This window comes from Phodopus roborovskii, unplaced genomic scaffold (genome assembly GCF_943737965.1).
Source record: "Phodopus roborovskii unplaced genomic scaffold, PHOROB, whole genome shotgun sequence".
Classification (NCBI taxonomy): Eukaryota; Metazoa; Chordata; class Mammalia; order Rodentia; family Cricetidae; genus Phodopus; species Phodopus roborovskii.
The window spans coordinates 3,266,447-3,279,777 of record NW_026126639.1 but is presented as its reverse complement, the minus strand read 5'-3'; positions in this window follow the sequence as shown (position 1 = coordinate 3,279,777).

Below are 13,331 nucleotides of genomic sequence, written 5' to 3'. Positions count from 1 at the left end.
CTGTACATATTAGTATGTCTAAACTGTACAGGAGGGTGTAAGTCCTGACCCGGTGCTTGCAAAGGAAATAGGAGAGCCTCCCCAAGCTGTTCCAACAGATTGTGGGATAACAACAGAAACTCAGCCTTCCGAATGATACAGCGGGCCTGCAGAGCCTTCTAGGCTGTGCTGGAGACCCTGTGAGTTTGATTGGGAAGGGAAGGACCATAAGTGCTGTTTTTATTGTTATCTCAAATTCATATGAAATGAAGGTATGGCTTATGAATATCTAGAGAAATCTATGTTTGTATACTGACCTCTTTCAGTATCTTAAAAGGAAGATTTCCAATGAAGACGATAGGAATCTGTTTCTAGAGGAGACCGGTATGTGCAAATACTAGGCAGTATCTCTTCAGTAAACCCAATGATCAGGCAGAATACAATGGGTAGACAGGGCAACATATAACGGGGGGGGGGGAGCCGCAAACAACATTGGGGGGGCTTGTTTTAGAGTTTGCTGTACTTTGTGCAGCAGCCACAATTGCTTTTCCTGTATTTGCTCTCAGCTGAAATTTAAAATGCAAACTCTCTCTGGTCTGGTCACACTGGAGATCTATCCACGTGTCTTCCCTGAGTGGACACTTGAGTCTCCATGGCTAGGTAAACCTACCGGTGGACAGTGCAGCCTTGTGGCTCCACCCTGTGAATAAGCAGGCCAGGGGACATGAGGGGAGGTGAACTGGGGACAGAAGGATGTGTCTGTTCCATATGACACTTTGGAATGCAGGCTGGCGGTGGGGTCTGTAATGAGAACGCATCATCTTTCATTGACAGTTTGTTAATGTGACCACGCGTGTTCACACATTTCCTTCCCCAATAATTAAGACCTCAGAAATTTCTGAAACAATAATCATTACTATTGGTTGTGTCATCGAAAAGTAGTTCTGAGATGGCACACGGACTTTATCTTATGCGTGCTGTAAGATATACACTCCACTGATGTAGAAAGAGGCCACTCATCTGACGGTCTTCTCGTGCGTGCTTTGCATGTGCCTGTTGCCTGAGCAGTGTCCAACATGTGCAGACATGTGCAGAAGTCCTTAGCACTGACTTAATTAACTGTGTGTTGAAAATATTAAGAAAAGTGATTCAGTTTTTTTTTCCTTTGTAAAAATGCAGTTGTAATCATTGTAAGCCATGTTGTTGAGTGATCATGCAACTCTGAAGGGCACTCTCGGAGATATTCTCAAAGCATGAGACAGAGCTGAAGATGGTTGCCTGTGTCCATTGACTTTGGAGATCTGCCTTTCCCTCCCTGTATTTGGACACAGTACCTCATTTACAGGGTGAGGTGTGCGGTGCTGCCCTCGTAAAAGCTGGGGCTCTCTTTGAAACCCTCTGTTTTTCTTCCTCAATTATCTCCTCCTCTGTCCCCTCCTCTCCCTCCTGCTCTTCCTCCTCCTCCTCTTCCTCTTCCCCCTCTCCCTCTCTCTCTTCCCTTTTCGGTGCTTGAAGAATCCTTTCACCCAGAGTCTGTAGCTACAAGGCTGCTTTACAAACAATTATATGGGTTCCCATGGTGCCAGCACCAGTCAACGTACCCCAAATTGTTTCCATGATCATTTCTTACAGGAAATAAAATCCATGGGTCCACATTGCTAGCAGTCTGCACTGATTATTCTCAATATAGACTTTTCAGTTATTTCCAACACTGAGTGTCTTAAACCCCAGGAGTTTCTTGACAATGAAAGACATGGAAAGCACATTCCCTCTCTTAACAGCTGAATGTGTTTAGTAAGGCTTCCACAGGACACATAGAAACAGGTAGAATGTTTGACAAAACAGTTTGAATACTCTTGGCTTTCTTTAGTGCGCAAAAGAAAACTTGATTTGGAAAAAACGAGCTGGAGCAGAGCTTTAAGGGTGTTTTACTACCAAGTGTGATGTTTTGCAGTGTATCTGTTCTTGTCTGTGTGGACTGCTTATGATGTTTGTGTTCCCCGAGGGATTACTTAGCCGATTTAAGGTGCTTACTAAGTTTTTATTTGATGAGGGAAGGGTGGAGGAGAGAGAAACTTTGAGAGTTGATTCTTTTGCCCATTTTTAAGCAAACACATTTTTGTTTCAGCTGATGACCATGAGTTTGTTTTTCAACGTAAAACATCTTTTCTTCTTCCGACTATGAACATCTGAGACCATTGCTATTAAGGCTACCTGCCCTCCTAGTCCTTACAGTAGGCAACAGCTTCATAAAAGAATTGCCCTATGTCAAGAACATTAACACACATGCATCCTGTTGACAAATAATTAAAATGTAAATGTGGCGAGGTTAGATTGATTCATAGTAGAATTCTCAGTGTTTGTGGGAGCCCATTTGGGCGGGGAATAAGGGCTCCCTGCTTGGTTCATCTCCCTGAATCAGAAGCAATGGTTTTATGTAACCTGCTGGGTCCCGAGGCCACAAAGTGAAGGAGTCTGTCTAGGTCCCATGCAGTGTTTCTAGCAGGAACCACACACTCAGCTTTTCATGGCCCCAAGGAGCCCGCTAAATGGACGGACTGTGGACTGCGGGAGTTTGTGTTACCAGCCGGCCCTGCCTCTGCCTGCACCATCAGAGGAAGCAGCCATCCTTTTATGTGCACAAAGTTATTACGTGTCTCAGTCTCCGTTCTATTGCTGTGAAGACACCGTGGTCAAGGCAGCTCATACAGGAAAACATGTAGTTGGGCGCTTGTTTACAGTGTTAGGGCTTTAGTCCATTGCCATCACGGTAGGGGATATGGTGACAGCAGTCAGGTGTGCTGCTAGAGGAGCAGCTGAGACCTGCCACATCTTGATCTATAGGCGGAGAGAGAGGGGAGAGAAGAGAGAGAGGGAGAGGAGAGAGAGAGGAGGGGAGAGAGGGGGAGGAGAGAGAGGAGAGAGAGAGAGAGAAAGAGAGAGAGAGAGAGAGCAGTAGCCAGCCAGCCTCTTGTGTGCTTTTGAAATCTCAAAACCCAGCCCCAGAGATAAACTTCCTTCAAGCAGGCCACGCCTCCTAATCCTCTCAATCTTATCAGAGTTCCATTCCTGGTGACTCACCATTCAAACAAGTGAGCCTTGCCAGGAGGGGTGGGGTTCTCATTCAAAACACATTGTGCAAAATGGGGTTTTCCACATCAGCTGGAAAGTGCCCCTAAGTTTTAGGTGATTTTCACAGATTTGAAGAGAGTGTGAGCTCTTCCGAGCACCTCTGAGGGCATCATGGTGGTCCTTCCCCCAGGGTTTGTGGGAGAGCAAGTAAGCCTGATACCCATATGCCCTCAAAGCTCTGTCTTATCGTGGAAAGCTTATCCATGGGCATGGAGATGATTATTGGTAAGATTCAGCATTTGTAGTAATTAATGGAGAAGGAACGTTGTCATGGTAGGGGTTTATACCCCTTTGCGGCAGAGGATGTGGCACTTGGGGATAAAAGCAGAAGGGTCCAGAGTTCAAGTCCAGTTCAGGTTACATGAGGACCTCAGAGGCCAGTCACACAAAGAGCAACAAAAGCCAAGTGGACACGGAGGGACAGTTACTGTGTTTGGGTGTGTCCCGGAGCTGGACACGGAAACTATGTGAATAGGGACATGTCTGAAGTCACGGTAACTGAAGGGACACAGTGTTGCCATGACTGGTGGGATTCAGAGAGATTTGAAGGGAAGTTTGCAATCTTCATATTTGATTCCTAATCTTTCCATACATGATGTATTGTCACAATAAGATGTATTAAGCAATAAGTAAAAATTCCTTCTGGAGAATTGCATAAGCAGGGGCAGGAGAGATGGCTCAGTGATGGAGGTTCTTGAAGCTCTTGTGAGTTTGATTCCTGTCTCCTACATTGTCTCTCACAGCTGCTTGTAACACTAGCTCAGGGGATCCCATGCCCTCTTCTGACCTCTGCAGACACCCTCATGTACATGCACACACACACACACACACACACACACACACACACACACACGCACATACACACAAGTAAATAATAAAACACATACTTAAGAAGTCATCGTAGCTCTTGTATTAACCCATTCATGTTGCCAGAATATCAGAAACTAGGCAATTCGTAAATTACAGCAGTCAATGTCCTTTGAATGTGGAATGTTCCCCACAGCTTCACGTGCTTGGACATTTGGTTACCAATTGGTGGCAATGTTTGGGAAGCCATGACACCTTAGGAGGTGAATCCTTGCTGGAGGAGGTGGATCGCCGGGGACAGGGTTTGATTGTCACCCAGCCCCATTTCCAGTTGGGTTTCTGGCATCGGAGGGAATTGAGGGAATTCAGTCAGTCACTTCAACTCTGTAGCAATGACCTTACCGCCAGGATGGGCTGTGTGTCCACAGTGAGCAAGTCCCCCTCTCTCACCCTCCCCCCACCGCCACCCCCACCCCCCCACCGCCAAGTTGCTTTTAGTGGATATTTTATCATAGCCATGAAAAAATACATGTGTCTAATCCATGACCTGTTTCCAAGATAAGGGTGCAACCTGGGGCATCATCGGGAGCAGGGGAGAGCGCCTGCCCTGTTTCCAGGATAGTGTCTTGCATGAGGACACGCGGTGTCTCCACATGACCCCAGCCTTTTGCAAGGACCTGAGTCCCTTCTGTAGAAGTGCTTTGTCATGGCTTAGAACCTTTCTGAAGGCCGACTCGATCACTCCATTGCTCTGGGGATCTCAACATTCAGAGTGTTGTGTTCCCTGTCCACTGTGAACCTAGGCCGAGAGTTTAGAGTTAGCCTTATGGTGACTGCTTTCTGAATGCACGCACAAACCAACCAACTCACCCCATCCACGTGTCTCCCCACGGTATGTGTTCAAGGGCCCCATGCTGTCTTTCACTTGGTGGTCACACAGGGTTAAAAGGTGTAGATACAGTTAGGTGGAACACCTTGAGGCCACATCCTCTTCCTGGCCTCGAGTCTGAGCCTCACTGGAGTGTCCCTCCTTAACGCTTTTCCCCTTTTATTCCATAAAAAAAGTGATGTGTCTGTGTTCCTTCTCTGGTGACACCCTGAAGCAGGCTTGTTTTTCTGGTTCCTAGTTCTTCCTGCCAAGCAAGTGTACTTAAGGGTCACTCAAAGGCCAGCTACGCACATATAACCAGGTTAGGTCTCCTACCCTCCCCTCGCTTGGATACCAGATGAATTGCCTCATTAGAAACAATGTGGCCACCAATTCTTCTTGGTTGTAACCTTTTATCCTTTGGCTTTTGAGTACTGCACTTGTAGGTAGAGACTTCCCCAGACCTTGGCCCAAGGGTAAGCGCTTATTGCTTCATCCACATAGACTCTGGGGCCTGAGAGCCGATAGCCAGCAAAAGATACCCTCAGCTTGCTGCCAACCATTCTGGGGCTTCTGTGATTCGGAAATGAACCCAAACAGGGTGTTACAGTGCTGTGGTACCCACAGCCCTTCATACCGTGAAGCTGCAATTCTTGGATTGCGCTCTTTTCCAGAACTCTCTCAGCTGCTTTGGGAGGCCCACACTGTGTTCCATGGACCAGAGCTGCAGCTTATGGTTGGAAGACTTGGTGCAAACTTGGAGCTCAGTTTGTGTGTGTGCTTATGCGTGTGCACATGTGAGCATATCCCACAGAACTGCAAGTTCGCTGCTGAATCATATGATTGATTCATTATAGGATTAGATGTTGATGAAAACTCAAGGTGGGTCATGGCCCTAGTAATCTATGTTTGAACATAACTGGGGAAAGAGTACTGGAAACAAATCAGTGGCACACAGATTACCTGATTGAAGTCTCAGTGGTACAGGTTTGTGCAACGTGAATGGGAAAGAGTGAATGACAGGGAAAGATAAGACCACATGGGAGCTAAGGAGAACCTCTGCCTCTGTGTTTCAGGTGAGATATTTCCACTCTCCATCTATTCTTCTTATTAGCTACAGAAATCCACAGAAACAAGTCGCCGAGTGCCCCATTCCGACTCAGATGGCATTTTTCAATAAGGGCACGCTGTCTTGCAGAGAACATCACATCTCACTAATTGTCCTGCAAATCCCTCTCTTAATTAAAATTAAAATCTTCATCCTAACGACCGACGATGCTGCTTGCAAGTGTGTGTTGTTTCTTGTTCTTTAGGGGCAGATGCTGTGGGCACAGCTTCTCTTATCCTTTGGAGGAGGAGTATCTCTGGTGAGGAAAAATTTACAGCAATCGATTTTGTTTTGTTTGTTGCTGCAGCCGTAAAAACTCTCAAGCAAAAGTAAACAGTACTCATGAGGCAGGGGCATGGCGGTGCATCATGGGCGCACCATACGCTTTACGGCCCTGATGATGCGAACTCAAGTACAAGGTGTAATGGTTCCGATTGTACCATTTGCCTGCGCTCTGGGCTAAGTCGCATGCTCCATTGTGCCTAGTCTGGCTACAGCGGGACTGTATTTAATTCTCCGCTTGGTTACTCAGTCCCGAAAAGACACAGCAAGTGAGCTTCGCAAGCATCAGGTACCAGCCCCGAACAACACATTAAATACCAGAGATGTCTGAGTAACCGTAGTGGTGGGAAAGTGTCTGGCAGTCTCATTCTTTGTGAAGGGTTGGAGGGAGGAGGTGGGGGTGGGTGGGTAGCAAACAGGGAAGAATGGACTTTGTCATGTGCAAATATGGTGGCCATAAATGGTGCTGGGGGCCGTGCCATTGTCCTCTGAGTCTGCCATGGGAGAAAGCGGGCCAAGGGGAAGAAAGACACGTTTGATAGAGTTGTGAAGAAGGTTTGAATGGCGACTGGGTGTTGGGTATTGTCTTGCAGTGACCTCAATTCGGTACAGTAGAGACCCTTGAAGGCACTGTCTGAAGTCACAATACTGCCATTCTCCTCCGTTTAGTAAAAGGGATTAGTTAAAAGGGTGGCGTTCCGTGCCCAGAGTTCCAACTATTCCATGAAACAAAAGGCCCGAAATGTTTTTGAAGTTATTTTTAATTGAGTTGAACTAATTTAATAAAGGTCCTACGGAGGAAAAAAAAAAATAAAGGAATGTGATTGTTTTATGATTCCTCACAGATGGAGTGGACATTTATAGCATGCTTTTCCTTTAGTGTTCCAGAGAACAGTAGCCCCATTTACAGCTACTGTTAGCAATTTAAAACTGCTCCAAAATGAAGTCTTTCAAGAAGTTGACAGCTTATAAATAAATCTGTCTGATAAAACTGAACATAAACTGCATCTGTGGTTAGTTTGCCAAAATTAATTCTACATTTAATTAGAGATAGCAGTCAAACATATTTAATAAAAAACAGTCTTGGAGAGTAAATCAAATGAAGTCAGTTTTTCGCAGACGTTAAGCTTTTTTTTTTGGAAGAGTGATGAAAAGACCTCACCTCTCTGACTCCCAGTTTTGTGGTACTGTGAGCTCCAGGGAGCCTGAGGAAGCCAATGAGCTCCACTATGCTTCCAAGGGCTCCTCCATCAGCTAGGGTAAAGAGAAAAATGATCATTTTGCAATTTTTCTATATTTCCTTATTGCATTTTACTTTGATGCACAAAATATTAAGCTCACAGGTCATAGGAATATTTCTATTAATAATTTCCAGAGGCCAGCTGACTTGATACAAACTCGTGTACATGTATGAAAGTGTGTGAAGTTCCCCGTTAAAGAGCTTCGAGATTTCTCTGGAAATCTTGATTTCTTTATAGATAGAGAAATATTTGATAGGTACATAGATAATAGATGATAGGTATATAATAGATGACAGGTAGGCAGATAGATGATAGATGGACGATTAAGTAAATGATAGATATGTGGGTGTGTAGATGGATAGACAGACAGACAGACAGATGATAGGGTGCAGAGCCATTTCTTCCCAGGTAGAGATTTGGGGCCATCTGATTTGCATAATATCTGTCTGTGACATGCTAAGGGGATGTGAAAACCTGGACACACACACACACACACACACACACACACACACACACACACACACCACAGGTCCATCCCTGAGCAACAGATACCATTCTACAGCAGAGGTGACTGACAGTTCAAAGAGCAAACCAGTAGCTCCTCAAACATTGGGAAATTCAACCAAGTCCAAAGTACTGGGAGAAGTTTCCACACAATATAAACTAGCAACAAAAACCCCACATGGTGATGAAAAGCCAGGCGCATACAAGAATCCACACAGGGAATAAAGGCAACTTAGCCAGAATTACATTTGTTTAAGAAGTATGGTGTTTCTTTCTAGGAATGTTGGAAGTTGAACAAACACTGTCCTATATATTATGGGAGATAAAACTGCTATACTTAGCTAACATCAAATAGTTTGGATTAGAAGTTAAACATTTATTTATGGAGCTTAATGTGACAGTCATAGGATGATTAATCTAGACTAAATATGTTCCCAGATAGCTACTTGGTATTGTGTAGTTTTAATGCTACTTCTGATTAAAATGCATTAGGCCTTAGTTGGTTTCAGTTGCTCTAATAACTATTTTGATTTTACACATTCAATATCCTTCCAGAAAAATAGGTTTTGAGAACACGTTAATTTACCTTCTCAGTAACTTCATCAAAATTTCAATGAAAGGTTTTATTTATTTATTTATTTAGCAGACATAAAAGTAATACACACTTGTCTTAAAGTTAAAATAATTTATCATAGTTTTGAGGCTTACCACACCCACTTAGCATGGGTAACATTCTAGGAAAATGTATAAAACGCAGAATGTTTATCTACCAGTTGCTTTTAATTATGCCATGGAATAATGATACTTAGAGGCTAATAAGTTGTAGTGGGTTCATTATATATATATATATATATATATATATATATATATATATATATATATATATATATATCAGTTATAGGCAATATGTAGAAAGGGCAGTTCTTAAAAGTGGATACCCCAAACAAGTGATAGTTGGTTCAGGTTTAGTTATACTTTACCATCTATGACATTAATAACAAGAAGAGCCAATCTTCCTCACTAGACAGCTGGTCAGTAGCAGATGGACAATCAGACAGACAGATACACGTGTGTGTGCACATGCGTGTGTGCACACACATACATGCTGACATGTGATCCACAAGAATGATGATTTTAATTGATGATTTCAAATTGGGTAGAAAAAAAATTCTTGTTTCTTTATCATTGAAGAGTTAGAGTAAGGCTTATTGATGCAGCCTTGTGAATAAATAGATGTCCAATTCATGTAGTAAAAGTAAATTAAGACACATCAATGTTTTTGTCATGCTGTGTGTCTAATAGAACTTAGACAAAACAGCTTAAAAATTGTTTTAATTGACAGCTGTAGAATTGTGAGTTAACAGTTCGCTCGATCCCCTGTGGCCATGCCAGGCCTCTCCTTCAGCAGCTGAGCTGGTACTGGACAAGCCACTTCACCTGGCTTAAATAAAAGTCAAGGCATCCTTTAACCTTTAAAGAGGAGTGCTGAATCTTCTCTAGAGCAACATTTGGGCTTAAGTTCTATGATCAACGAAAGCATTCTGCCACTTTAAACATAACCTCACTTTCTCTTATATTTTTGTTTATATTTTGTGTTAAATGTTATAACATTTAATACAAACCATTTGATATGGAAGGTAGGCACTGGTCACATCTGGGAGTCACTGTGCATTTTGCTGATGTAGAAGGCAAATGAGAACATTGAGTGTTTTCAAGACAATAATGTCTCTGCTTCAGAAACTCAGCTGAGAATAAAACTCGCCATCCCCTTATGGCAGGGTTGAGATTTTATTAAGAAGTCCTAATCGAGTATATTTAATATATATTGCCAATGTATATGCTAGATGACAAGGTAAAACTCTCCCTATAGAAAGCCCCTTGTTCCTTGAAATTGATATGTCAGGAGTGCCAGCTGAGGGCCTTGAAAACAGCCCTCCTAACCTGAATGTCTCTGCCTCTCTTGAGTTCTCGCTTTCTCTGGCTACTTAACCCAAGTCTCTTGTGGCAGACAGCACACCCACTCCTGTCTCCTGTTACAGACCCACTTATCCCAATGATCATGTCAGTTATCTTAAAACAGTGTAAATCTGGATTTCTGGAGATATGGCTCAGTGGATAAAGGACTTGCCTTGCAAGCATAAGACCTGGATCTAATCCCCAGAACCCACCTTAATGAGCTGATCTGGTGGTACAGGCTTGTGAGGCCATGGCTATAGATAGATGCTGGGTCAAGAGGGTATCTAGGCCTCACTGGCAAGCCAATCCAGTCCCTAGGCAGTCCCTAGGCCAGGGAGAATCCTTGTGTCAAAAAGAAGGCGGTAGTGCTTGAGAAACCATATCTAAGCTCTGGCTTCTATGCACACATACCCACCTTTACACATGTACATACACATACACACACGCGCGCGCACACACACACACACACACACACACACACACACACACACACGAATCCCTTTAGAGAGAAGTATCCCTTTATCCAAATTAGTAATTTCTTTTAATTGCCTCCAATGTGCATGTGTGTGTGTGCACATGCGTGGGCGCATGCAATAGTTGGCTACAGTAAGACATCCGAATACCTGAAGCCAGACAAACTTGAGTCTTATCCATCTCGTCCCTACAGAGCCCCCTCCTGCATACCATGCAGCCTGCAAGAGCCTTGCACAGCCTACAGAGCCCCACTCCTGCATGCCATGCAGCTTGCAGCCTTGCACAGCCTGAGCTCACTACCTGTGGCTCATATCCAAAGATAAATGAACACTGCCTCTTCTGTGAAGTGGCCCTTCTCCAAGCATGCCCCCTCTCCCACATACTGTGGTATATACACCTTCTACCTAGAACTGCGATCCCTACCCCCAATCCCCACAAAGAGCCCCTCTTTTAAATCAGTGCTTTGAAATTATACCACCAAGCAGCCATATATGGTGACAGTATGAGCTTGTCCAGAGACAGTGACACCCAGCTGACTGATGCGTCCCAATGAGTTGTCCCAGAGTCTGCAGTCCTGATTTTCTTGATGCACAGCCATTTTTTTGAATTCTGATAACACGTCTCCACATTGTTACCCACTAAAAGTATAATTTTAAGAATTCTTGGTGTGTCTTTTTTTAATATCATTTAAATATTTCTAAGTTATTCTTAAGGATTTTCAAAGTGTCTATATTATATTTAATGTAGAATTCTGAATTGCCGTTAAGAATGTTGACTTTGAATCACCGTTTTGAAGCTTAACTTCAGGCTTCACTTTGCAACGTCTGTGTGTATATGTATTTATTTACATCTGAAAATACCTTTCAAAGGGAAGTATCGCTTTATATAAATTAGTAATTTCTTTTAATTGCCTCCAACATTTTGGTCTCATGTGGATTTTTGAAGTTGCTTGCACCTTTGATGTTTTATTAATTATTTCCAAGGTAGCTTCCTTTCCAGGGTGAAGCATACATATTGATTTTGCGTATGATGAGGACTGAAATTTCTAGCTTGGCACCGATACTTCTTGCAATCATATCTAGAAAGGGCTTGAACGTTTTTTTTTTTTTTTTTTTAAAGCAAGTCTCCAACAGCTAACTGTTGGCTGCCAACGTTCCATTTAGATAAGTGAAGAGGGGTTTAGAAGCCTCACACATTCCATGTGTGATGGGAAAAACCCAATATAATGTATTAAAGATGCAGCCTTTGGAAGGGAAACAAGGAGCGTCTTGAGGACCGTGTGCCAGTCTTCAAAGGTTTGCAGTCAGGTTTGGTTCAGAAAAGCCCTTGGATGTGTTGGAAGCAGAGCTTGGAAGGGACTGCGTGGTGTGTCGGGAAATTACCACAGTGAGCCTTGGTTACACGTAGAGTGCAAAGCCGACTGTGGTTGCATGACAAAAATTGGTCTGTGTCGTTTGCCACTGCCAATCTTCCTGATTGATTCAGACTGTTGGAGCCATAGCTCTCATATGGTGTTCCATATTGATTGTTAAAATCTGCAGAAATGAGTTATTTGGCGTGTATATTTTTCCCCCATCCCATTGGCTAATTTTCCTTGTGTCAAAGAGTTTTAAAACATTTGACCTTCCTTCTCAGTTCTCGGTTGTTATCATGACTGGAAGGAAATGGTGTGATGCGGCTGGTTTTTCATTAGGCCTGAACAACCTTGCTGCTACAGTGTATAGTTCACAGGGAGTGATGCGGAGAGCCCATCCCATTAGCCAAGTCACTGCCGAGCAACCACAGCAAGTCAGTGCTTCTATTTCTAGGGGTGGTGTAGACTTATTTTAGAAGTAAATGGCATCTACACTTGAAGAGAGAGAACAAGAATCCTTGTGCCAAACCCAGCCCTTTGGAAGAGCTTGATGGTTTCCCAGTGGCCATGAAAAGCAGGACAGAGGTCTGGGTTTTCTTTTCTTTTTTTCTTGTAGCATTCCGATGCAGTTGATTGGGTGTGAAATTTTGTCAGGATTTTTCAGACTGAAAAGATTGTGCTTGCTTGGAATGGGCAGGTGACACGGAGAGCCCCCTTTAAGTTGCCTGCAACGCCAGGATCATTACAGAGGAAACAAGGGGAACGCTGGCCCCTGCTGTTGGAGAGAGCCCACAGAAGAATGGAGACAGATGGCATCACCATTCTGTCCCGAGAACTGTGCGCTTGCTTTTTGGTCAGAGTCTGATTGAAGTTTCTGGAATTATTGAGTGGATAGATAATAGAGAATATGAAAATGGGTGCAGACAGGCCTTGCCAGGACTTTAATTCTCACTTAAACAAAACTGTCCCCTCGTTCCACAGACCCAAGCTTGGCTTCTGAGGCTTTATAAGGTCGATCCAACTCCAAAAATTAAAAAAAAAAAAAGAAGAAGAAGAAAGAGAAAGCAACTTCTTTTAGGTGCTGGTTACTATTTTAATTAGAGGAATATTTAACTCTAGGTTTTGAAAGAGGAAAACAAATCATCGCAGTGGTTTATATGGCGTCTCAGATGGTACATACCACATAGAGTGCAGAGGCAGGCGGGCGGGGGAGGGGGACGGGGCTTGCTCAACAGACTAAGGTGAAGGGAAGTTCTAACCTCTTCCATTCCCCATCTCTGGGAGGTTTGCGACCCAGCTCCCTTCCTCCATACCCAGCACTTCCCAGTTCCGTCTCTCCTCTTCCTCTTCCACTGTTAACTTCAGAGGAAATAGAAGGGACAGCATCCTGCTTCTGTGTGCCCACATGTTTGTGTTGGGATCACTAACGTGGTATTGTGTTTGCATCCCTGTAGCTTTGCTTGGGCCCTCTGTGAGCACATGTGACAACTTGTGAAGACTTTAAAGAGTTTTTGCAAAGCCCGATAAACCCCCGAAGCTCAAGCCATGCCACTCAGTGATTTTCTTCAATTCGGTTTCTGTAGAGAGGTGTCTGGGCTCTGGATTTGCAGCTCCCAACCATGTCTG